The sequence below is a fragment of the Choloepus didactylus genome, chromosome 20 (assembly GCF_015220235.1).
Source record: "Choloepus didactylus isolate mChoDid1 chromosome 20, mChoDid1.pri, whole genome shotgun sequence".
NCBI classification, from domain to species: domain Eukaryota; kingdom Metazoa; phylum Chordata; class Mammalia; order Pilosa; family Megalonychidae; genus Choloepus; species Choloepus didactylus.
The window spans coordinates 51,364,251-51,391,603 of record NC_051326.1 but is presented as its reverse complement, the minus strand read 5'-3'; the positions used below and the strand labels follow the sequence as shown (position 1 = coordinate 51,391,603).

Sequence of the window (27,353 nt, the reverse complement as noted above, 5' to 3'; positions counted from 1 at the left end):
CTTTAATGATAGCTGACATCCTGGGGTGAGTTACTGGGAGCAGAGTGGGACACGAGTGAAAACTAGCCTTTCATGTGCAAGACACTGCCCTGTTCAATTTGCCACCTGGTAGGGAAGGCTGGTCTGAACGTGGCAAGCCCGGGATGGAAGGAGCAGCCCAGCTGTGTCTCAAAGGAGTGGGTCACTAAATCCTCTTGGGGATGGAGGGGAAGGAGTGCTGGGCATGTGTTCTAGTTTGCTAATGCTGCTGGAATGCAAAACACCAGAGATGGATTGGCTTTTATAAAGCGGGTTTATTTGGTTACACAGTTACAGTCTGAAGGCCATAAAGTGTCCAAGGTAAGGGAGTACCTTCACTGGAGGATGGCCAAAGGCATCTGGAAAACCTGTTAGCTGGGAAGGCACGTGGCTGGCATCTGCTCTGGAGTTCTGGTTTCAAAATGGTTTTCTCCCGGGATGTTCCTCTCTAGGCTTCAGCTTCTCTCCAAAATGTCACTCTCAGTTGTTCTTGGGGCGTTTGTCCTCTCTTAGCTTCTCTGGAGCAAAAGTCTGCTTTCAAAGTCTGCCTCCAAAATGTCCCTGTAAGCTTCAGCTCCTCTCTCAGCTTCCGTGCGTTCTTCAAAGTGTCCCTCTTGGCTGTGGCTCCTCTTCAAAATGTCACTCTCAGCTGCACTGAGTTCCTTCTGTTCGTCAGCTCATTTATATGGCTCCAGTGATTTAATTTAGACCCACCCTGAATGGGTAGGGTAATACCTCCATGGAAATTATCCAGTCAGAGTCACCACCCACAAACACTCAAAGAATTACAATCTAATCAACACTGATAGGTCTGCCCACACAAGATTACATCAAAGATAATGGTGTTTGTGGGGACCCAATACATTCAAACTGGCACCGCATGCTTCGGAGAATTGGCCGTCTAGCCCCTTCTTGTCAGACGAATGGGATTTGGGGCATCTGAGGTGGAGAGAGGAGTGGCTACCAAGGTGGGCCAGAAAGAACTGGGGGTTGAGATAACGACGAGTCATCTAGGGTGGACGACTTGGGTTCCTGGGGCCAAAGAGAGCAGCACTGAGCAAAGCCCAGCACTAGCAGATGCTGCTGGATGGAGGAATTGTGGCCAGACTACATGGGCCTGGATTTTGGACTTTTTCTATCCACAGAGAGTTCTGAGCAGTACCAGTGTGGAGGTGAAATATAAAAAAAAGCCTATAAATATTTCCAAAATAAAATGAAAGTACAATTTCCGAACTAGAGAAGAATTAGTAATAATTTAGTGCAGCTTTGTAAATGTATAGATGAGGAAATGCAAATAGAGAGAAGCTGAGGGACTTCCCAATTCACGGTTTTGGTGGGAGTGGATGAGGTGGTGGCGTCAAGATTGGAAGTAGAATCAACCTCTTGATTCCTAGTCCTGCAGATATCCCATACCAGGCCACTGCCCCAGAAAAAGCATTGGCTTTAGTAGTGGAGCATCTGATAAATAAAATAGGAGCCAATGCTTCTGCTCTACAGAGATGAATCAAGATGGAGTAAAAGCTTGATAGGCAGTAATCCAATGAAGACACAAAATCTGACTTCACCCCCTACCCCCCCATGCTGGGACCTAGTTTTAGGGGAAAGAAGCCATTGATCAAATTGCCTAGCAAAGGTCTTTTTCTCTACCAAGGCTCTCACATAACATTTTCAGGACTCATACCTGGCCTCTACCTTCTGGCCCTCTCCTGCCACCATGCAAACTGATCTGCTCCTGCCACATTTCATTTCAGTGGCCTGGAATGATTTGACATTTTAACTGTCTTTTGGGCAAATGCTTTGCAGGATCTTCTTAGGTGTTTTGTCCCTGCCTAACTTCTCTTCTTTCTCCTGAAAAAAAAAATGGTCATAGTGTTTTCCTGTTTGCTCTTGGGGTTTAAATTAGCCTTCAAGCCTGCACTGGCTTAGGTGTTCTTTTCCAAAAGCAATGACTTCTCTTAACTGCTCCTCACCCTGTGGCAAAAGAAGAATGCTTGCATTTTGCATTCAGCTAAAGTAGAAGTCTGGGAAGAAGAGAGCTTGGCAAGTCTCCTCCGCTGATTTAGAGGGGATTTGGAGGACATTGTGCAGTCCTCTTGCAGGTACTTGTAAGCAGGCTCTCCTGCATGGCAGCTGCAGCCAGAGTAGCCTAAGTAGGGGGCAAAGAGTCCTAAGAGGGACAGGGTTGGAGCTGAAGCACCGTGGGTAAGAGGCTGACATTTGGAGCTAGATGCAGTAGGGTTGTATTCCATCCCTGCTGCCATTTGACTTTGGATAAGTGACAACGTCTTTATGCCTGGTTTCCTCTTCTGTAAAATGGGGATAATAATTGTACCTATTTTATAGGGCAATTGTGAGGATTAAATGAGTTAACTCATGTCACGCGACTGGAACAGCCCTGGCCTGGGGTAAGTACTATGTTAAGTGTTAGCTGTCATGTTATTAATACATTCGATGGGGAGCTCGAAGTAAGAAAGATGTTCTTCCTTTCCCCCTTCTTAAGAGAGTCACTGGGCTTTGAGGGCTGGAAGATTTCTCGTATCTCAGAGGAGAATTAATAGGATTCAGCTCTAGGGGTAATAGGGCAGATTGTCCAAGTTTGGGGGATCAGGCCCTGGGAGTCGGGGGGATGGGGGGCATTTGACTCCCAGTTTGGGTTTTCAGAGAGAAGCAGAGAGAGGGGCCCACTGGGGCACCTGCTCAACCTCGGGGTATGCATGGGGGCTGCTCAGGAGCCTAGTGGGTGGGCCACTGGGGAGCCTTTACCGGAGGCATCAGCTTGGCCTGGAGGGATGGAATTTCCCTCTGACCTTGGCCTTTTAGGAGATAAGTCATTTGTTTGACTTAGAAAAATAGGAATGGCAGGATACTTGATTGCCCAATTGTTACCTGGTTCTTCTGGTTGCCTTTTTCCAGACAGGAGCCTCCCCAGCCTTTATTAAGGAGGTTACCTCTAACCCTAATCCTCCCCCGGACCCCATCCCGGTGATGTAATTTCCTGCTCCTCCCCTTCAGCTTCTGGTTCCTGCCCAAATTCAAATTCAAATCCAGCAGGTAGGTCGAGCATCCCTCTTTCCACACCTGCCAACCCTAGCTCCTCCCTTACCCCCGTCCGCCTAGCCCACCCCTAGAGTGGAGAAAGAAGAGAGAAAGAAACAGAAACAAACATCCATCCCCTGTATCAGGGGATGCTGTGGGTACACGGCAGAAATTGCTTTCCACATTCCCAGCTATTGGTTTTAGGAGAACAAACTCCTTGAGGGATTATTCTAGAAAGGAAAAAAGGGATATCCCCATTCAGGAAAGGGGTTGTTGTCTTACACCTCGGCAGTACCTGTTAGGTGGCCGGACCTCAGAGGGGCAGGGCTGAGGCCCCCCAGCTGGAGCTGGACCCAAGGCTGTGGTCAGGCCTTGGACTGACAGAGTTTCTGGGCTCAGCCTCGGCCCCCTTGCCCCCCTCACCAGCAGCCATCAAGGCCTTGCATTCCAGGGCTCTTCCCGTTTTAAGGGTACTGCAAGAGCACCCCAGAATGAATATTCTACCAGCCCCATAGGAGGGAGCCTTGGAGTTAGATTTGAGTTGCATTAAATAAATCAAAGAAATATGACGTTTCTCATGCAGCTGCATTTGTGGAATACGATTCATCCCTGCTACTGAACAATATGCCATTTCCGGCACTTGGAGGTTATGAAGCACATGCGTGGTGGTGACAGGACGTTAATAGGAGGTACTGTTATTCCAGTGAATGTGCCTGCTCACTGGGTTGTTGAGAGGATTAAAGGAAACAAGGGATGTATTAGCTCAGTGTTTAGCACAAGGCAAGTGCTCAATAAATATTAGCCATTATTATTTGTACTTAAGACAACTCTTTCCAGAGAGCAGGCCACTTCGTTTTTGCAGGCCAATGATAGTTTCATATTCTCCAAAAATACTATGCATAGGATTTTTACACATTTAAAAAAAAAAGCTTATTGTTTCCGTATTTCCTTTGGTTTCCTGCTGTCTGCTGTAGGAGCTTTCAGCATTTAAACAAACCAACAACCAATAAACCACCAAACCACTGAATATAAATGAGTGACAGGCTTTTGTCGACTTTGCTTCCCAAAGCAACTGTTGCTTCCCTTTCCCGGTTGTTTTTCCAGCACCAGATGCACCAGCTTCATTTCTTGGATCTTAAACTTGCCACATATGAAGTGAAAAGAACTGAGGACAGAGAGAAGCCCGCTTTCAGTCAATTATCGCACGTCTAAGGGGTGCCAGGCACTCTTTAGAGGTGTGGTTCTCAAAGTGTGGTCCCTGACCACTAGCATCAACTTCACTTGGGATCTTGTTAGAACTGCAAATTCTCAGGCCCACCCAGACCCACTGCATCAGATCCTCCGGGCGTAGGGCCCGCGATCTGTCTGAGCAACCCTGCAGGGGATTCTGATGCATGCTCAAGTGTGGAAGACTGCTTTGGAAGGAAGGGATACAGCGTTCAACAGGACAGACAAGGCCCCTGCTCTCCCGGAGTTTCCGTAAAGAGGCAGAGAAACAAGTGTGCAGATAACAGCCACATCATTGAAGACAGTAATAGAGGCAATGGAGAAACTGAAATAATTGGTGGGGAACAGGATTGGTCCTGTTTTGAGTGGATGAGCACATGGCCTTTGAGGTGAGACCTTCATTAAAGAAGGAAGTAACTGCAAAGATGGGGAGCATGTTTTAGATCAGAGAGAACTTTAGGGTAAAAGGTGACACATAGGGTGGGGCTTTCTGTAGCAAGCTCTGTCCTCTCGTCAGCCTCTCACTCTGTGAGGCTGTTCCTGACAGGCACAGTGGGCAGAGAGAACCAAGAAATAAGCCAGAGGATGGGGTCTGAGTCCTGACATCATCATTTACCAACCGTGTGACCAAGGCAAGCCATTGCATCTCTTGTCTGTAACCCTGGAGACAAAACAGGGATTCATGGGAAGATCAAGTTAGACGACAAACAAAACGTACCTTTTTGTTTTTTACGAATGTATTTTGTTAGTAGGTTCATTAAAAGAACTGTTCTCTCTGTCCTTCCAAATCTCATGCTAAAAGCTTTTCTTTAAGAATTCTTGAGAAGCTAAGCAGTCTTGATAAATTTTCCCATCCATGAAGGTATCTGGAAGGAGTTTCCTACAAGTCATTTGGTCCATAGAAGAGAACAATGATCAATTCTCAAATTAAGATCCTTTAACTTTCTTTTCCAAAGCTAACCATTTGGGTTTTAAGTCAGATATTTCTTCACTCAGGTTATTGGAGACCCAGAGTTAGTAGCAATGTGTTTAAATGACTCACTGTAGGTTTTAATTCTCCACCTCTTACAGAAATTTATTTTTATTCCTCCAGGACTTGTGATCAAAGTATACAGTTCTCAACCCTGCAAATTGTTGTTCCTTCGCATTAGAGGCACATTTGTAAACTGCCTAATTATTCTTCCCAGCTGTACGAAAGCCTTAACTGCTTGTTTGATCTTAAATGGCAGCATTTGAACCTTTTATATGAAGGCTTCACAATGGGCTCCGCCAGCCCTGAGAAGCGGTAGCCTGTCTCTGCTACGTTTGCTGTAGACATAGGAGCACTGGGTAACAAAGGGTCAAGTGCCTTTTCCCAATGACAGAAGAACACCAACGCTCCACCCACTCCATGTGTTTTCCGCCATCTTGTTTCTATCAGAGCCACTGTACAGGGTGGGTTGGCGACAGGGCGCTGCTGTAATGGAGCTGGTCTCTGGGAAACCATTTTCTGCCCCATGGACCCTGGGCTCTGGAGAAGATAAATCCGTGCTGTGAGCAAGCACAGAGAGTTGCCTTCCCTCTATACTTAGTTGTGTTAACATTTCCCTTTGGGCAAATGTTCTGTATTATGCACAGTATCACCATATCAGCAAATTTGGCAAAATGAGGGACTTGCTTTTCTCTTAGAGTCTTCAAGAACAGACTGAGCCTTGGGAAACAAGCTTTCAGTTGGGAAGTCGGGTCCCTGGACACCGTGACTGAGCTCAGAGGCCAGGGCACAGAAAACATGGTGCCCTTGTGTGTAACTCAAAATGAAAACAACTCCAGACCATGAGATAAGTGTAAGGAAGTCCAGTGTAGAACTGGTTTCCCATGAAGACTACTTTGATCCATTTTTTTCTTTAATACCAAATGTTATGTTCTTCTCCTCACCCTCCTCCTCCAACCCCTCATGATTGTATTTTGTGACTGTGTGTGCATGCATGTGCATCTATGTGTGTGCATGTGGGCTGGTGCCCAGAGCACTTACATGGTGAGCCTGTGGGAAATCCAGCTCTGACTGTAGACTCAGCTCTTCGCCAACTAGCGACAGGCAGTAAGGCAATTAGTGGGACAGCCATGAGCTTTAGAGTCAGATTTGGATCTGAATCTCACCTCCCCTCCCTCTTGGTTGTGCGACCTTGAAAAGGTTACATAACCTTTCTGATAGCCTCATCTATAAAACTGAGGTGAGTAAAATCCCTACTTCTCAGGTTTGTATGAGAATGAAATTAAATTCTGTTTAATAAAATTAATGACAGACGCTCAATAAACCTTATGTGCCTTTTCTTTTTATAATTCTGTTTTCTTGTCCATCAAAGGAAAATTACCATAACTGAAAAAAAAAAAGAAAAGACATGTAAATTCAAGTGCCGGACAAATATAAGGTAATTATCAAATTAAACTTCTTGGGGAATAGAAGTGATACATTGACTTTTGGTGAAACAATCTTCACCATGACAGCGTTAGAAGCCTCCGGTGGTTCTACCATCTCTACAGTATGGAATTCTGTATTCCAATGCAAATGCTTTTTTCTCTTATATTTACTTATTGTATAATTGTATGTATAATATTATACATTATAACAACAATATTGGTGAAATCTTCATTATTTTTACCATCCCTCTCTGATAATTTTTCAAGAATATGAAAGGAAATTTTTGAACTCATTTTAGTGCAACAACTATCACTGTCTTCCCTAAATCTCGCCAGAGTCCTTCATGGCTATAGTAAAAGCTTATTTTCTAGACTCTCTCTTTTCATATGTGAAAAATGCAAGTAATCTTGAGTAGGTCTGTTCTCCTTCCCCTTGCTTTCTTGGCTGTTCTCTGAGTGACCACCCCATCCTCCTTTTCTCTAGCTCTGTGCAGTTTGTTCTCACCAATCTAGAGAATGGGGAGGGGGGTCGGGGAGAGAGGAACTGAGTTGATTTCCCCCACCCCCACTGATGGTGTTCCTGGGGTTTAGGAAGCTGCAGGGAAGATGGTGTGATAGAAAGAGCAATGTACTAATTGCCAATAATCCTGATTTCTAGACTTTGTTCTTCCCCTAACTAGTCCTATGTCCCAGGGCAAATCCCTTACCCTCTGGGGCAAAAGTGAGTGCTATTCATCCCCAATACCCAGTTCCCCTTTTGCAACAACAGACTGCCCGAGTTTTAGCTGGAACATGACTGCTCAACTAGAGACCACCTTTTCCAAACTCCTTTGTAGCTTGGCATGGCCATGTGGTTGAATCCTGGCCCATGGGATGTGAGAGGAAGAGATGTATGTGATTAGGGGGTCTCACCTCTATAAGGCTATGCACCTGTGCACTGCCTCCCCTCCGCTCTTCTCATTGGCTAGGAGAATGTGAGACCTGAAACTGGCCTGTTGGCCCCAGAGATGGAAGCTGTGTGTTGAGAATGGCAGGGTTGTCCTACCAGCCCTCGATAGCCTACTATTGAATTGTTACATAAAATGGAAATAAACATCTATCTTATTTAAGCCACTGTATTTTTACGGCCCCCATTTCTTTTTTTTTTTTAATCATAGCTTTACCTGTACCTAACTAAGGCACCCTGTTCATGCTTCAGTTTTTTTAAATTAAATTCAGTTTTATTGAGATATATTCACATATCGTACAATCATCTGTGGTGTACAATCAACCATTGACAGTACCATCATATAGTTGTGCCTTCATCACCCCATTCTATTTTTTTGAACATTTTCCTTATACCAGAAAAAGTAAAAATAAGGATAACAAATAAAAGTAAAAAAGAACACCCAAATCATTCCCTCCTCCCCACCCTATTTTTCATTTAGTTTTTGTCCCCAGTTTTCTACTCATCCATCCATACACTGGATTAAGGGAGTGTGATACACAAGGTTTTCACAATCACACTGTCACCCCTTTTAAGCTACATTGTTATACAATTGTCTTCAAGAGTCAAAGCTGCTGGGTTGCAGTTTGACAGTTTAACATATTTACTTCTAGCTATTCCAGTACGTTAAAACCCAAAAAAGGTTATCTATATTGTGTGTAAGAGTGCCTACCAGAGTGACATTTTCAGATGGCTGGCGGCCAGCCAAATTCATAATGTCCAAGCAGGAGACCAGGAGATCCTTCTCTTGGGAATGCCTCTAGCCTAAAAAAAAAAAAAAAAAGAAAAGAAACAAAAAGTCCAAAAGACACAGTTATAAGGGAGTCCCCAAAGAAAGAACCCTAAAGAGAACAGCCTTTGGACACACAGGGTGGAGAAGGGTCTGGGAGTCTACTTTCTTCTTAAACAGACTTTCAATCAATCCTGTTTTTGACTACATTTTACTACTTTTCTTGAATTATCTGGTGTCATCAATTGTTAAACCTTTACCGGGTTCCACAGGACAAATTAATTTGCTTCTCAGCATTCCCCATCTACTCTAAACCTTGTTCCTTCCCAAACTATCCAGCCCCAGCACAAAAGATCTGGTTTAAAATTTTCCTTATTAGCATTACTTGTCTCTGGCTCCATACGTTTTCCTCTCATTCCTGGGTGACCATCTGAAGTAGAAATGTGTTTGGAGATAGCACTTCATTGAGTCATTCCATCATTAAATATTGATCGCATCCTCACTACAGGTGGGGAGTGATGGGGGACATAAAAATGTTTATGACACGATTCTGGCTTACAAGTAGGTTATGGTTTAACATGAAAATAAGTACATTGTACACAAATAGCTACATTACTCGGCTGTATAAGTTCAGAGCTGTGTGAGCAAAATTCAGGAGCAAAAGTTCATAGGAGTTCACAGCAGGGAGAGATCATTCTAGTTTGAGATGATTTTGGAGAGCTTCCTGGAGGAGGCAGAAGTTGAGCTGGGCTAGATTTCAGGATGTTGAGTATTAATCAGAAGAGGAATCTACTGTATTGAAGAAGAAATTACAGGTTTAGAAATAAAATGTGTTAAGTCACCGAATTCAACAAAAGACTAGATCAAGAGAACGAGAAATAGACTAGAAAGTTTACAGTCTCAAAACCGTGAGAGTGAGGGGAGCCAAGAACACCCACAGTTTAAGCGACACTGAAGGTGCCAGCCGGACTGCCACCTACCTCAGTAAGGAGGCCTTGTCATCTGTTTTTTAATATTATATTATATTATATTATAAATATTAATATTATAATTAGGAAAGCCATATGCAAATTAGACAAGTGGGGCCGCTGAAGTACCGAGAAACTTGCAATCTAGTTAACTCCTCCTTGGGGCAGGTTCTGGGGTAGGAGGGCATCAAGTCTGGGGGGTGAATGCGCAGCAGAAAAGAAAGATCGTGAGGCCTGGTCTTGAACCGCGGATGCAGGGGATGTTTCCCGGCCTGTGGACTGGGCAAGTTCTTCGGTTCTCTGACCTGGCCAGCGCCTGCCGGTAAACTAAACGTCTCATACACGCACGAGGTCTCAGCTGCTCCTCTGTGTTTACCCCATTGTAGAAGAAAAGCCTGTAGGGAGCAGGGAGCTGGGGGAGGTGGAGATGGTGGGGAGGGCTCTCCAAGCAAAAGGGCCCTCCCGAGCCCAGAAGAGGGAGCTCTGTGGGCGGTGAGTCGGGCTGACGTCTTGGGTGCCTTTTCCAGCAGCCAACCTGAGTGTGGAAAGGTGCTCAGGGCTCGATTACGGGGGAGGTCTTGAATCGATATGAGTCACTAAATAAGAAGATCCATTCACAATGTGGGGCCGGGAAGTGACACCATAAAAACTCAGGGTGTTTTTTAATGCCCTCTGCGTACCCCAGGAGCCCTCAGTGACCAACTTCAGGGGACAGATCTGCGCCTCTGCCTCAGCACCGGGCTCCCGGGGCCGGGGGTGGTCGGCTGCTGTGCCGCCATGACGGGAAAACGCCGTAGCTCAAAAGCAGCTCCCCCGCGCCTGCCATAACATGCATCTGCTCAGCCTTTGTGCCCTCAGGCCTCTTTTCGCCTGGTAAGGGAGAAGGACGTTGGACTCAAATCTCCACCATCCTCTCTCAGGCTGCATAAGACAGGACTGAGAGCAAGTCGGCGGCCTCCTTCCGAGGGAGGACTCAGGGGAGTAGCGCCCCCTCGTGGCTCTTCTCCAGAATGGCGGGAGATGGCGCCCGGCGGCAGCACCAGGCGTGGCGGCGTCACAGATCCTGCAAAGCCGCCCTCAGAGAGCTGCAAGGGAGGACCGTGAGCTCTGCTCTTACCAGCTCTCGTGCTACAACAATGTCCTTATCTTCCTGCCTCCTGAGCTACACCGAAGGACTCTGAATCCAGGTGGAAAACTAGAATTTAGGGAAAATACTCACAGCCCTAGTTAGAATGATTCTCACAAAGTTTATTAGTTGGAGGGCAGCAAATTCCCTCGTCTGGAAGACAGGACGTGAAATAAGCAAGTGAAGGGCTGGGGTGACTGAGATAGATTTGAAAATCAGGCTCTTGCTGTGAGTCTACTCACCAAATCAGATAATGAACAATAATCATATTATTTGAGTTTGTTTAGCATTTTTCATTCTCTCCCAGAATTCTCTGAGGTCAGTATTAGTGTCCCCATTTTACAGAAGAGGAAAGTGAGTCTCAGGCAGTAATTTGATTAGGTCTGAGTTGACACAGCAAGTAAATGCTAAAGCTAAAATATTAACCCTTATGAAACAAACCCCTAAAATCTTTTTGTTATATCACACTGCCTATAAATTTGTGAAAGGGTACTGGAAACTGTTTATGGCTTATGGTTTCATCTATATACATGCATCTATATACAAAGGTGAAGTACTGTTATTGTACAAACAGTCCCAGCAGTCTTCATCATCTTATTCCCAAGTCTACAGCCAAGAAGTCAGGAAAAATGAGCAAGGTAAATGGCAACTGCAGGCATGCATAATCCCAATAGCCAAAAGTCATGTTATACCTAAAATTAAAGGAAATGTGAAAACAAACAACCAAGAATTTAGTGGCCACTTAATTTAGGGACAAAATGTTCCACAAACTTCAACAAGCCTCAAAGTCATATTAACATAAAAACAAAATTAAATAATTGATGTCATGATCACCTTTGAATCATCAAGAAAAAAAAGTGGATTATATTCTGCATATTCTATTTAAGAAGGCAAGGAACCCAGGAGATTTGAAAGCAGTGACAAGAACAGACATTTGTACATCGATTTTCGTAGCAGCATTGTTCACGATTGCCAAGAGATGGAAACAACCCAAGTGTCCTTCAACAGACTAGTGGATAAACAAAATGTGGTATATTCATACGTTAGAATACTATGCAGCAGTAAGAAGCAACAAGGTCTTGAAACATATGGCAACATGGATGAACCTTGAAGATATAATTCTGAGTGAAATAACTCAGACACAAAAGGAGAGATACTGTATGTTACCACTTCTATGAACTATCTGAACAATGTAAAATCAATGTCTTGTAAGAATATTGGGGACCTAGTGATAGACAGTAGCTAGTGAGGGGAAATGATAATCTAGTACATTCAGATATGTTAAGGATGGTGAATTCAAAGGTATGGTAATGGATAGGGGTGATGATAAACTTAATTCCTTTAGAGTGCTCCTGTGCCAGCTAAGTCCCAAAACCCAGAGGCAATAGCTTCTTCAAGAACATCAACCAGATGTGTCCACTTTGCTCATAAAGTTGACACCCCTCTTCAGCATGAATAGGTTAGGGTGGTCACTGCTAGACATCCCTGAAGATCGGGAAAGTGATTAAACTAGGGGGAAGGGTAGCAACAGACCGGATGGGGTTTAACATAGAATTATGAATACTGAATCTTTATATAATTTGCTTTTTCTTACTTGCCAGGATATTAGAATAGATAGAAGGAAAGAATTGAAATGGTGGAACTGTAACCCATAACATCTTTGACATTTGTTGTATGGCTACTTGTTAAATTGTAATTTGAAAGCCATACCTTTTTGTATACATGTTATATTTCACAATAAGGAAATAACTGAAACTATGGTACTACAACTCATAATAACCTTGGAAATTTCCTATATATCTACTTGTTAAATTATACTTTGAAAGGTTTTGTATATATGTTATATTTCATAATAAGCAAATAACTGAAATTGTGGAATTGTAACCTACAGTATTCTTTTAAATTTGCTCTCTAACTACTTGTTAAATTGCACTTGCAAAGTTATCACTTTTATGTATATGTTATATTCTACAATAAAAAAATATGGAAAAAAAAAAGAAGGCAAGGAAATAGGCAAAGCATTGTTAAATAAAATAAAATGGCCACTTGCCTTGGGTATTGCTGGGATAAGACCCCTTTTGCAGAAGGCTTTTCCAGAGGACAAAACCAATTCATTGACCCTGCAGGGGTTTTCGGAGAAAATGGAACACATCCTACAGGGTAGTGAGAAAACCAGGGCCAGTAGGGAGCGCTTATCAAAATGGACAAGTGTACCACAGTGATCAATATGTATCTGCTCCCCAGTTTTTCCATGGAAAATGGAAACAATGTCAGTCAACAGAAGATTTCCTCACTTGCTTCTGTCTTCACCTTATATGAGCTTCCTTTCCACACCCTCGGTTGGAGCTCCTATCTGCTTTCCGAGTGGGTTGCTGCCCTGTTCATGCATCACTTGGTAAAGCTGTGAGCTACTGAATTGTATGAAAAGTTTTTCTTTTATGAGCATTTTAGAAAAGTCCCCCTTCAAAATGATTAACGTCATATGATTTGGTGTTTAAAAGCCATCCAGAAATGTTAGTTTTCCAAAATGACTCTTTCCCAGTGGGATTGGGCCATATGAGAGTTTATTTTTCTTTTGAATGGGAATTTTCTTGTCATCTTTGAGTTAAGCCATATAACACAGTCAGAGAGGTGTGACAGTTGTCAGAAATTGAGAGGAGGGTATGAGGCAAGAGGAGATAGAATCAAGAGGTTAAGAAAGAGGCTCTGCTTAAATTGTACAGAGTTTCTATTTGGGACAACGGAAAAGTTTTGGTAATGGATGGTAGTGATGGCAGCAAAACATCGTGAACATCATGAACAGCACTGAATTATATATTTGAATGTGGTTAAAAGGAAAATTTTAATTGTATATATTTTACTAGAATAAAAATTTTAAAACAACATAGGACTGTAAAAAAAACAAGAAAAAAGAAAGATGCTGTCACAAAGTAAAGAAGCAGCAATAGCTGGTGTGACTCAGCCATCTGGGGCCATCTGGAGTGGGGGCAAGTAGTAGGGCACATGCTCTCTGGGAGAATTACTCAAAGCAACAGTCAGTGGGTGGCCCAACCAATTCAGCTGAAGAAAAAGCTGAGCCCGTAAGTATCCCCTGAGGGAATTACTGTACCGCAAGTGCAGTTTATGACATTTACCCTCAGTCATTAAGAAAAGGTTAATATACATCGGCATTCCCTGTTTATCAACCTAACCTAATGAAAAATATCAAAATATAGTATATTTCAGTGCTTCCCTTGACCAAGATTAAAGATATGTCACCTGGAAATTTATTCCCCAATAGCACTAAATAATAGATATTACTGTCTATGCAAAAGAAATAGAAGAGGTGGGGAGAAGTAACCATAACAGCAGAATCCCAGGGTCTGTTTTCAAAATGCAAATGATTTCTGAGGAATAGAATGAATGGTTTATCCCAGGATGGGTAATTTCCATTTGTCACCTGACTGGAGCACAGCCGGTACCAGCAGTGGCCCAGGAACTGAGCAAAAGCTCCAGTTGCATCCACGTCATTTATTTATCATCTCAGGCAACCTCCAAACAGGGCTCTCACCCAACTCTCCCAGGTCTACTTCTCAGCAGTGGAACTGCACATCTGTATTTTTTAATAAAAAATTAAGAATGGGGAAATGAAAAGGACTTGCTTTGGCTGAGAGGGGCGCTCTGCTAGGTGCTTTCTCTATGTTATATCCTTGTTTCTTTCATCAACCCTCTGTGATAGGTATATTCGCATTAAAAAAATCGGGGAAACAGAAGCATTCGAGAGGTAAGTAAATTGAGGAAGTGAGAGAACTAATAAATGGCCGGGCTGTGCTTTAACCACCAAGCTCCTCTTTTCTGGGTGCATGCATGGGGATAACTGGGCAGAAGTGGACTATGTGGAGTCAGGTCTGGCCTAGAAAAATCTGGGACAGAATCGGAGCCTTCTCCTGCAGCGCGCGTCTCCACTGCTTTCCAAAGCGCCTGTCTTTTCAGCCTCCTGGTTTGACCTTTGCAGTTCTTGTTACATAACAAATTCAGGACTAATTGGTGGTACCCAGTGTTGGGGGGAGCGCTCTGTAGGGGCAACCCTCCCGCCCCAGACTTTCTTAATAACCCCTGGGCCACTCTCCAGGGTTACCTCTTTTGTTTAGGGAAACCTTTCAAATATAATGCGTTTAAATTCACTTCGATTTAAAAAACAACCCCAATCAATATAAAACAGCCAAACACCCCCGCGGCATATTGGCAGGCGGTAGGGAGTTCAAGCATCGGATGGGAACTGATTTGAATGCCCCAAAGCGATGAGGCTTCTGGAATGAAACGGATGCCCGTGTCGGCGCCAACCCGGGAGTGACATCCGTGCAGGGGAACAGCCCTCGCTTTGGGGCCGCGGGAACCGGCTGGTGTTGGGTCAACTCGGGCCCCCACTTACTCTCTCTCAGCTGCATTTTCTCCACCTACAAAGAAAGGCTAATAATGCTCCGTTGTTAAAGTCTTCCGAAGGGAAGGTGAGATAATGGCCATAAAACGCTAAGAACGTGGGAGGCCCTAACTAGATCGTAGCTACGGGGTAGCCGCCGCGGCCGCGGACCTTGATTCCGTTTGTCCTCGTTTGGATGAGGCCAGAAACTCACTGGCTTCCCCTCCTCCCCGCATCCAGCGCTGAGCTCCTGCAGACAGACTCAGCCCAGGGTGCAAAAGGAGGTGTTTCGCTGCAGCCGGGAAGGGGGCGCAGGCAGGCCCAGGGCGCGTTTTGGCCTTTGCGCCACCAGAGGGCGCAGGAGCCCAGCAAGAGCGCGCCGGGCCCGGGCTCGGCTGCAGAGGCTGAACTAGAGCGCAGAGCCGTCAGCTCCGGGCTGGGCGTTTCGACACTTATTTTTCAGAAAAAGGAGAGAGAACATTCCTCTCTAGTCCATCTGTATTTCCTCCGCCTCCCTCCTCTCCTCTCAGCCGCCTCTGATGGCTGCAGCAGGGAGGCATCGGGAAAGCAGTTCCCATGTAGCTGTGGAAGGGCAGAGAGGGGAGGCGGGTGCAAGGAGCAGATGTGTTTAAAGCCTTCGCCTTCCACCCCGCTCTGCCCCCCTCATTCCCGCGGCGTGAAGCCTCTCTCCTTCCCGCGGATGACAAATGGAAAGGGTATTAAGCTGACCGGCGGGTGTCAGCGTGTTCAACCGTGATGGGAAAAGCAGGCAGGCCGGCTTCTCTTTAGTTTTCGCTTCCTCGCCCTCGGTCCCCCGACCCAGGGCAGGCAGTCAACACCGGAGCAGCCCTCTGCGTCGGGGTGGAAATTTAGTACAGGCCCCCGGGCTATGAACACATCAGACGAGGCGCAAGAGAAATCAGGCTGTGAGCAGTCAGAAAACACCAGCGGCCATCCAGGCAGGGGCCGGGGCCTCCCTGGGCTGCAGTCTCGGCCCCCCGGCCCCGGCCCTGCCCTGCCCGGCTGCCCTTCACCTGCCGGGGCCGGGGGGAAGCCCCGGGGGGAGACACGAGCAGAAGGCAAGGTTTGCGCTCATCCTGCGCCACAGGCTCCATCCGTCAGGCCTACTCCCAGGGATGAGGTTTGGTTTTGTTTCCGCTCACAGGATGGTGCTGGAAACCGGCAGGAAGGGAACAGTTATCTATTTATGACTCAATGTCTGTTGACGCGTGACCTGCTTTGTGCTAATTCCCAAGCGTGCAAAAAAGGACACCTCCCCGTTCATGAGGTGTCTACAGTCCCGTGGGCGCCACAGCTACCTAAGTGAATGTGCCCGGCGCCGCAGACCATGTGACAGGTGGAGGACACGAAATAGTGGGGCTGCCCCCCTGGCTTCCCTGGGACTGAGGGAGGTCCCGGGACGCAGGACTTTCAGTGCTAAAACCGGGAAAGTGCTGGGCAAACAGGGATGAGTTAGCCACCCTGGAGGGGAAATAAAGGCTGGTGATTGTTCTCTTGGGAGGTCACGGTGGGCTTCCTACAGAGGGAGGAGGGGATATAGGAGCAGAGTCATGGAGACTATGCTGTCAAAATAACAGATGTGTGACATAGGCTGAATTGGAGGGGATGGGGATTGTCATTTGGGACCATTTGGAGTTCAGAGCCTGGGAGGAGGAGAGCAGGTGAAGAGGCTGGAGAGAAAGGCTTTGGTGGGACCTGCAGGGCCTTTTGTGCCCAGTACAGGATTGTGGGCTTTGCCCTGTCACCACGTCTGTTTTTGCAGCTGCCTAGGAGGGTGCAGGATCTGTGGCCTTGGGGCCCATCCAGGACCTCAAAACCACAGGGGTCCTTGAGACCCTGAAGGTGAAGCTGTTTCAGGGGATCACACTGTGGTCTTGTATCTCACATCCTCTTCTAAGCAGATGTCAGAGGCAGATGTTGGCTGTGTTCTTCGGTACCAGTTAATCAACAAGTGGGTACAAATTACAAAACTAGGCTTTCTGGTGGCAGGTACTCTGTCCTAAAGAAACACACACACACACACTCATCCCCAGCAGCCCCGAAAAAAATGACGCAAATCTTTACTGAAATCTCTTGAAGAGGCAGCTGAGGGGCAGAGGAGGAGAGGGAGTGGAATTACATCATACAACACAAGGCACAACTTTCTAAAAATCCTCTTTAAGCATCTCTCTCCTTCATGCACTGTTCATTCTGGTTGCAGCTTTCCTACCCTCAGTTCCTTCCAGAAACTCCCTACCAGCCACGGGTCCTCTTCATCCCTCTGCTCTGACACTTGCCCCTGCCTGGGGCAGGACTAGGGTGAGGCAAGCAATGGAAGGGACTCGAAATTTAAGGAGGTGCTCATGCTGAGGTGCCAACCCCACAGTGCTGGGCCCTGGGAGTGAGGGCCTCTTTAAATTTTGCCCCCCAAGTCACCTGGCTTGCACTACCCTAGTTCTAGTGCCAGCCTTGTGGACCCATTCTGTTTTTCCCTGAAGCTTGCACCTGGCCAGCTTTTGGAGCTGCTAGTGTGGGTTGACCAAAGAAACTTCCTGCTTCTTCCAATTCTTGCTCCATCTATCATCCCAACCCACACGAGAAGGCCCAGGAGGACATTCATGAGAAGCAGAGAAGGCTGGACTTTTGGTCTCTCGCACACACATGGAAAACATCCCATGCAGGCACATGCAAGAAACACAGACGTGAACAACGTGGCCCTGCCCGTGAGATTTTGTCGGGAAGCTTAAGTGAACATTTGTGAAACCAAAGGGAAATCAAGTAGATTCCAGTTGTGTGATACAAGCTTCACGTTGAGGGGGATCAGGAGCGGTGGAGGGGAACAGCTGGAGACAGAGCCCAGGAGGAGGTGGGAAAAGCCATAGAGAAGCCCGGCAGCCTCCAAGGCCCAGGACGGTGATCTCGGATGTTGGAAATGATGACCCTGAGCTGGCCAGATCCTCAATCATCAGCCAGAGATTCAATTATGTGCACTCGATGCCTGAATCCCACGGCCTGACCGTGAAATGCAATCTGTAGGCCAAATCACCCAGGCCCTCTTCCCAGGCTTTGTGGTGATGATTGCTCACCCCTAGTTCTGGGATAGCCAGGGGTGTCTGCAAAACTCACCCCTGACTGCATCTGAATTTTCCTGAAGGACCAAAATAGGGCGCAGCATGAGGCTAACAATTTGGCCACTGCGGGAAGATCAGGAGCAAATTGCTTAAGGATTAGTCTGTTTGGAAAGCTTGGATTAGTGGTTGAGCTATGGGCCTTCCCTAAATGGTAGCAAGATTCAAACTCCTAAAAGCACCATACGAGCTCCTCTAGGACTCCGCTAGGACTTTGCTTTATGATCAGCAGCCAGAGGCACTTCGGTCCCCTATTAGGGTCTGCTGGCGGGACATGTGAGGCTGTAAGGCAAAACTGGAGCTTGGGGGAAAGTGTTAACCCAGGCTGCAAATAGGCAGTAGTTAAAGGGCAAGCTTTTTGTCCACTGCCATCATAGACGCGCTGGGTTCATCAAGTTTCATTAATGCTTTCCCAGCTTGAATTTTGGCTTTGCCTAATGTGCAAGGGTGATTAAGGCATGCTCTGGGAATAGGGGCTGCTGCGGGCACGGGAGGGGTGGGCTGTGAAGAAAGTTGCTCTCTACTGACTGGTGGAAAAATAAAATGGGAGGGGTGTGGAGGTGTGGGGTGTGAGGTGTTCCTATTTGTCTCGAACCCATCATCAACTGAATGTTTTGCATCTGTTACTGTGAGAGGAATGGGTGGGGAGCAGCAAGGCAACACTCTCCTTCCTCACCCCTCACCCCAGCTGACCCCCACTTCAAGCTGCATGTCCCGGATTTGACAGGAGTGCCTTACCTTCCACAACTCGGGAACTGAACACGGCACCTTCCCTTCCACTCCCAGTTATCTTGGGTTATTGTCTTGGTAAGTGGCATCTCCATCTCTCAGACACTCAGATCAGAAACCTCAGAATTGCCTTAGACACTTTCTTTGGGTCCCATGTGTTGCTATGTCCTAGTGATTCTACCTCGGAGCTGTCTCTGGGATCCGTGACCTCTTTTACACGGTCGTTACCAGTTTCCCAGGTCGGATTGTTCCTCTTTAACTAGACATCCAGCCTCTAATGCCTCATCTCTCTGGTTTGTCTTCATCACAACTGCACAGTTAGCTTTTAACACATAGGTAGATCCATGTCATTCCATTCCTAAAAAACATTTAATGATCCCACACTGATTATACAATGAATTCTAGATTTGTGAGCATGGCATTCCAGGTTGTCTGTGACCCAGCTTGAGGCCCTTTCACAATCCCAGTTCCTGCCCTCTCTCTCCACTCCTCTTCCTGCCAGGTTGAGCTGCTCTTTGTCCCCATACCTGGCACCCACGTTCACACCTCCACGTGTCCCTTATGTCATTTCCTCAACCTGGAATGCATATTCCTTATTTTCTAATCTGAAAAATCACGTTCATTCTTTGACATCTGCCTCAAATGGTGCCTGCACTTCCAGCCTAGCACCTAGTCTAACGCCTTGCTTGTCACCCTTAGTCCTGTGGTAAGTATTGGTGGGATTTGAATCTGGTAGAAAAGGCACCAAGGCAGGCGTGTCCTGGTTCTAGTACCTCATGTCTCAGGACAGTCTTAAAAAGTGATCATTAATGTTCATTAGCCATTAATCATTAGTTGTTAATCATAAATCATTAATGACTGGGGACCCAAGTCTTTCTATGATTCACAATAAATGGAGAATGATTTAATCTATTTTCTAGAATGGGTTGGGGTGGATGGGTAAGGGAATTTAAAGGTGTTTACATCAATTTTGTGCTATTCATCTACTGGAAATTTGTGTACAAACACAATCTCATTTGAATCTCCAACAAATCTATTATCCACATTTTATAAATGAGAAACAGGCCGAGAAGTTTTAGTCTCTGGCCAGGGCCAAGTGGAAGAACCGACTCTACTGCTGGAGTCTGAGAAATAGTCAGATGGGTCTGAATGGGCACTTGTTTACTGACAAAGCTGGACTGGAGAATGCACCTGGGACTTGGGGCAGAAAATGTTTCCTCTCCAGGTCCCCCAAGTCTTGACCTTGGACAAACTCCTGGGGACGGCTGGTCTGCAGAACCAATGCTTGCCCAGCACCCACACAGCGAGCCGTGGCTACTTCACTTCAACCCTCAGAAGGCAGAATGAACAGTGACCATTACACTTTAATCCCACCTGATGTAGAAAATGCGCACTAATGGAGGTCATGCAAATCTCTCCTGCAGAAGGAGCAGTGGGAGTGGTGAGAAAGCCATACTTTCTACCCAGTACTTCCTGGAGGGAAGATCCTCTTTCATGAGCTAGCAAAAACATGGAAATTGTTTTCCCTACATGAATTAGTGCCAAAAGTAGTACTGAAACATTCTGGAGAGATTTATTACACCAAGAGTTGACAGCTTTGCACTAACCAGAAAGCCCCATTATCCAAAACAAGGCACTCCTTACATTTAACGATGTTTGACTTGAGTGAGTTTTATGTATTTGCTCTTGGCTTCTCTCTCTTTCTCACACATACAAAGAATTATATAGACTTGAAGAGATGGTAGGAACTTTTAAAATTATTTTTTCAACTCCTTCATTGTACCATGGAGGAAGCAGTGTCCCAGACCTCAAGACACAGCGAGAACACACTGGCCCTTGGTTTTGTCCTACTGACCCTTTGCCCCCATCCCACGGAGGGATGAACATTCAGATGACAAGTGATCCTCGTCATTAAACATCCCCTACAGTGGTGGTTCTGTTCTGATCCCAGTCTCTGTGCCCTTCCCAGTCAGGGTCAGTTACCCCATGCCCAGGCTTCCATGTTACTTTTTCATGTATCTATCACTTCACTTCTACACTGTTTTATTTCTTTCTTTATATGTTTGTTTCTTCAGTTGGGGTCTAGGTGAGCGGGAGCAGTTGAGGGAAGGAGCTGCTGGGAGTTGACCCCATGGGAGAAGCAGGCGATCTTCCCAGAGGGGGGTGGTCCCATGCAGCTGAGGACACCTCCTGGAGACATTATAGACAAAGGATTTGCATATTCATTTGAATGGAATGAATAATGTATGCAAATCTCTGTGTGTGTGTTTAGCATAATATATGAATATATGCTGGTTTTTTAAAAAAATTCAACCCATTTTGAAGTAGAGTAAAAAGGAAAAGGCCATCCATCCACCATTCTTGTGTATGGCAATCCCAGTTCATGCTCACAGCAAAAAAGTACTTTTTAACAATTTAGAAGCCATCCAGAGCTGCTATATACACTCTACTTATTTTCTGTGACTTTTTTTTAACAACACATTTTGTTGATGTAAGTATACATAGGAAAAACATTGATTTTTTTAAAATGGCTATTGAGTATTTCATGGTAGAGATGCAACATAATTTATTTAAGTGTTCTTTATTGAAGGATGTTTGTTATTTCCAGGTTTTTTTTTTTTTCTATCAAAAATGATGCTGCACTGAATACCTTTATACACAACTTTTATTCACAAATGAGAATATGTAAGCACATGTAAGCTAGATTTTTAGACATGGAAATGCTGTGCTGGATCATTTATATTTCCAGCAATAGTGAATGAGTGAGGCGATTTCCCCACAATGGGTATGAGAAAACTCAAACATTTCTGCCAAAGCTAGTCGGTGAGAAATGATGCTTCATTGCTCTGGTTTATATTCACCTTATTTCCAGTGTACTGCGTGCTCCTCTTTCTTTATTCCTCTGGGCTCGAGTCAGTGTGTCCTTCACTTGCAGGGCGCGTTAACCCACAGCAGGCAGCAGGTCAAGGCTGGGACATGGAGCCCGAGTGACCCGAGGATGGGGACACACAGCTCCAGCCTCCCTAGCTCACCCGGAAGCTTGATGACGTGTCTGAGTTTCTGGGTCGGTCCGTTCTCCTTCCTGGACATGTTTGCTTCACTGAGTTCAGGGAAACCACCCACCGGCTTCACAGGGCCGTGGTGAGGAATCAACACAGAAAGCAGTGTCCCTGTGCTCAGCATGGCCTAGCCCTCCCTGAGCCCCAGCTGCAGTCCTGGCCTCACTCCTGGAGAAGGGGACGTCTCGGGGCTGGGCCACTGTTGGGTTCTGTGAGCACAAACACATGCCCGAGTAGACCCCACAGGCCTGCGGATGCCCCACAGCTTTCAGAAACATTCAAGGAAGGACAGTCAGGCTCCAGAACGACAAAATCATCTGGCCTATTCCCCCGGTGTTTGAGCGAGGAGATTTGACCTAAAGGAACGATGCTTTTCCTTGCATAGCCACAGGCTTCGGAGTGTACACTTGGCCCAGTGTACTGAGCAGGAATTGCTGCATCCAACCAAGTATATGTGAGGGGATCTGGCCACGGAAATTTAATTTCTTTAAAAAAAGTTGATAGATGTTGCATTTTCAGAAATTAGAAGATAGAGAAAATATGAAGATAACATAAAAACAGCATTTTGTTTTGTTTCTTAGAAATGAAGTATTACAGACATAGTCAACAATCTCCCAGGAACTCCACCCCCCACATCCCTTTCCTCACTCTCCTGGAACAGTCACTCTCGTAAGTTTTGTGAATTGCAGAATATATGTTTCATCCAATTTGACAAAACATATTTATCTATAAATAACAAATATGTATATATGTGCTATGTTTTTAAAAGAAATGGTATTTTACTGTATGTATAATTCTACATCTTAATTATTCATGCAATACTGTGTTTTTTTGATTTATTCCTACATTCAACAGGTAGTTAGTTATCCAGGCACTACATACGCTGTAGAAGGCACAGGCCATGTCTCACTGTTTTGGAGCACTTCTCTTGTGCCAGGCTTATTACTTATGTACTCTCACGTTATTTCTCACCACTGCCTTACAGGTGGGTGTGTGATCATTCATTCATGCAACAAACATCACTGAGGGTTTGCAGGGTACAGGCACTGGTCTGGGCCCGAGGAGGCAACAAGGAAGAGGCAACAACCTGTGCTCCTGGAGTTTTTGTTCTAGTTGGACAGTATGGGTGGTGGACATAAACCTTTATAATGAATGTCAAGGTAAAGAGCACTGTGAACTGGAGAGAGAGTGATGGAGGGGAGTGGGAGAGGCCCTACTTCTTTAAAGGGTGCTCAGGGACCACCTGCCTGATAAGGTCACATTTGAGCAGAGACCTTTAGGAAGAGGGAGCAAGGCTTGAGGTGTCTAGGGGCACGGCTTTCCGGAGGAAAGAGCGTGCAGGAAAACCGTGACACAGGAACGTGCCTGATGAGGTTGAAGGCCAGTGTGACTGCAACAGTGAGGAAGAGGGAAGGTGGCGGAAGATGGGGTCAGAGAGGAAACGGGGTGTGGGGCAGGGGTTGGATTCCACAGGGCTTCTAGTGGGCAAACCAGTGGCAGGTGCGAGGCAGAGGAGGGACATGTGTGGGAAGAAGACTGAGAAGGAGGCAAGGGTGAGAACAAGATGACTAGCTACAAAGCTGTAATAAATTATTATCCTTTAACAAGAAGGGGAGCGGGGCTCAGAGATGTTCAGTAACTTACCCAAGGTCACACAAGTCACAGCACAGCCAGGCTTTGCCCCTGGATCTGCCTGATGCCCAGCTCCCTTGCTCTTAACCCCTTTCTTACGCTACCACAGAGAACAGAATGCAATAATCATGCAAAAACAAATTGGGGGGTCATTTGCTATTTCCTGGGCAGCGTTCTCATCCAGGGGTCTGCAAACTACTGCCTGGAGGGCAAATACGGACTGTGGCCAGCTTGGTTTTGAACATCCTGCAAGCTAAAAATGTTTTTACAGTTTTAAAGGTTAGTGAAATCAACCAACTAACCAAACAAAACAAACCAAAAACAAGACAACAAACAAAGAGGAATATGCAGCAGACATATGTGACCCACAATGCCTAAAATACCATCTGGCTCTTTACAGAAAATGTTTGTCAACTCCTGTTCTAGAACATCAGTGAACAAAACAAAGTCCCCTGTCCTCACACAGCTTATGTTTTAGTAATGTGTATCATATAATTGGTATGTCTCTTCTGGCTAGGGAGATCCAATACCGGCTTGGAGGAAGCAGTGGCGTTTAAATCGGTGCTTGAAAAACTGAAAGGATTTAGACAGGTGGAGGGACTCCCCTCCACTAGCAGGGTGGCCTGCACATTATAGGTTGTGTTCTGTTCTCTCTGGTGGCAAGGCTGCTGCACATGCCATTTGATGGATGGTCAAACTCCGGTCACAAACACTGCTTGTTTAATGACTCATTGAGTTTGCAAGTTATAAATTTAGTTACCCTATAACATTTTTATTTGAACAGTACTTGCATTCCCTAATAAAATGCAGAGAACATGCTGAAATAGCATCTATGCAACAATGCCGAGCTTTGAAAAATTTGTTAGCCTGGTGGTTTTGTCTCTAACAATCCAGGAGAAGAAAAGTGAGAAAGCAAGATTGCTCCTGACCGGGCAAATGAGAAATTTATTATCAGTGATGATGATAATAATAATAATAATAAAGAAAATTGATGTCATAAAAATAATGCATCATTATTAGCAACATTTACTGGAGAGTAATTATAGCTTGGCTATCTTAGGATATTTAGAATTACCTTGAGTGTGGGTTGCAAAGAAAATTTGGGTGGTGTTCCAGTTTGCTAATGCTGCTGTTTTGCAAAACACCAGAAATGGATTGGCTTTTATAAAGGGGTTTATTTGGTTACACAGTTACAGTCTTAAGGCCATAAGGTGTCCAAGGTAACACATCAGCAATCGGGTACCTTCACTGAATGTTGACTGATGGCATCCAGAAAACCTCCGTTAAGTGGAAGGCACATGGCTGGCATCTGCCCTGGAGTTCTGGTTTCAAAACAGCTTTCTCCCAGGATGTTTCTCGCCAGGTGTCTGGGGGTGTTTTCTTAGTTTCTCCCAGGCAAACTCTGGACTAGCGAAAGTCTACTTTCAACGGCCGTCTTCAAAAATGTCTGTCTCAGCTGCAGCAGCAATTGGTTTGTCTCAGCTTTTATAGAGCCCCAGCTAACTAATCAAGGTCCATGCTGAATGGGCAGGACCACACCTCCATAGAAATTATCTAATCAGAGTTATCACCTACAGTTGGGTGGGTCACATCTCCATGGAAACAACCTAATCCAAAGGTTCCAACCTAATCAACACTAATATGTCTGCCCCCACAAGACTGCATCAAAGAACATGGCTTTTTCTGGGGGACATAATATATACAAACCAGCATGTTTTGTGGTTTTCCTTTAGTTCTCTTGCCCCAGGAGAGAAGCCCAGCATGTGGCACAATGTTTAGTCTGTGTCAGTTATTTAAAAGGTATTTACTGAGATTGAATATGTGCCATGCACTGGCAAGAATAGAAAGGTAAAAAGAATTTGGTAAGAGGAACTTTTGGGGAAGATGGTGGAGTACAGAGCCCCAGGACTCAATTCTCCTCCCAAACAGCTAGTGGACAGGCAGGAACTGTCTGAAGCAACTGTTTTGGGGCTCTGGAGGCCAGGGGAGCACTGTATAACACCCGGGGAAGAACAGGATGAAGAGGCTGAGAAATTGCAGTAAAAAACTGTGAGTAGCTGGCCCCGTGGCAGCTACTCTTCTAGAGACAAGCTGCCTTGGGTGTGGTCCCTGGGTGGCCTCTGTGGACAGAGAGGGATGTGGAAGTCCTCTTCCCCAAGGATGGGGGGAGAGATGGGGCATGGATGAGCACAGATCAGAGCTTTTCATCGGCGAAATTAGACCACTGGGTCCTGGCTGTGAGCTGCAGTTTCAACCCCATCCCTGACAGGAATGGATGCCATGGAGGTTTATAGACATGGTACCTCCTTAGGGCAGCAGGGAAGAGGTTGCTGAAGAGCACCATCTTCTGGTCAGGCCAGGAAAGGGCAACTTTGGGGAGTCATCAAAAAGGCTTCTGGGTGACATCATCAACTTGGTGACATGAGACATCCACTGAAAACCCTCCCCAGAGATTCAGTGGAAAAATGGACAACTCTCACTTGCTTAGAACTCTAGAAGAAGGTAAAGACTGGAGAAGGACTCCACAAACATTGAACTGAAGAAAGAGAACAGCAGGTAGGAAACTTCCATCCTGGACTGGTGGGTCCTCCTCCTTCCCCCTCACTTGGTCCCACACAGCCTGGGAAGTGCCCAGAGGTAGTGGCTGTGATCCCTCCCACCTCCTACCTGGGACACAGACTATAAAAACTCTCACAGCAGTGAAACAGATGCCCACATATATCCAGATCCAGAGACCCAACTCCAGAGAGACGCAGATCAGAACACAAGCCTCTGAGAAGTGCTGAATACAAAAGGGCCCCAAGGAGGAGCTTCCAAAATGGAGGATTAGGGAGGGAGTGGCAGAACCTACTTTTCTCCCCAGAGTAGCAAGTAGCCAGGCAGAAACTGTCTGAATCAACTGTTTGGGGATCTGGGGAACAGGGGACGACAGTACAACACCCAGGGAAGTGTGGAATGAAGAGACTGAGAAAACATGGGCAGAGGCTGTAATTCCAACTGGGGCTCCTGGCACCCATCCCCCATTCTAGAGAGAAATAGCAGTGGGCGGCTCCATCCTTGCATGGTGGATGGCTGTAGACTGGCATGGCATGTTGTGACTGGACACAACACAATACTGAGCCAGATATTGGCTGGCAAAGCAAGAATATGGGATCCCCACAGTTTCAGCCCCACCCAGTCAGATGCTGACAGGCACCAATGTTTCAACTGCTTTGAAGGGGGAATAAGTAGCTGAAGATCACCATCTTCTGGGCAGGCCAGAAAGTGCAGGGAAAAAAGAACGGCTTTTTGGAGCACTTCCAGACCCTATCCCAGGGCCCACTGGAGCTGGTCTATGCCCCCTGCATGGGAACCCAGCCCTGTTTTGGCTGGGAAATACTGATGATCCAACTGTCAAAAAAAGTGCCCTAATACAAATCCAAGTAACAACACAATCCTAGACCAGAGAGAGAAACTGACCTTCAGAATAAGTCTATCAAGATAATTAGATGACTAGATATCAGAAAAAGTATCAAGGTATACCAGAACACAGGAAGATATGGCCTAGGCAAAGGAATTTAATAAGATGACTAAAGAGATTATGAAGACACTAGGTGAGCATGAAGAAGAATTTGAAAGAATACATAGAAAAATAAATTTTATGGCAGTGAAAGACACTGTAGATGAAATTAAAAATATACTAGAGACACAGAAGATTTGATGAGGCAGAAGAAAGGACTAGCAACCTAGAAGGCAGAGCAACTGAATTTTAAATAGACAAAAGAACAACTGGAGAAAAAAATGGAAGAATTTGAGCAGGATCTCAGGGCAATGATTGACAACCTCAAGTGCACAAACACATGCATCATAGATGTCCCAGAAAGAGAACGGAAGGAAAAAGGGCCAGGAAGAATATTTGAGGAAATAATGGCTGAAAAAT

The 27,353-nt window shown here is 45.7% G+C and overlaps 1 long non-coding RNA gene across 1 annotated transcript; it reads left to right on the top strand.

Moving 5' to 3' along the window:
* Positions 1-2,321: 2,321 nt before the first annotated feature.
* LOC119516740 lies at positions 2,322-6,762 on the top strand. Its single transcript, XR_005213364.1, has 4 exons — positions 2,322-2,423; positions 2,932-3,069; positions 3,638-3,743; positions 4,159-6,762. It is a non-coding gene; the product is annotated as an uncharacterized LOC119516740 (long non-coding RNA).
* The last annotated feature ends 20,591 nt before the right edge of the window (positions 6,763-27,353 follow it).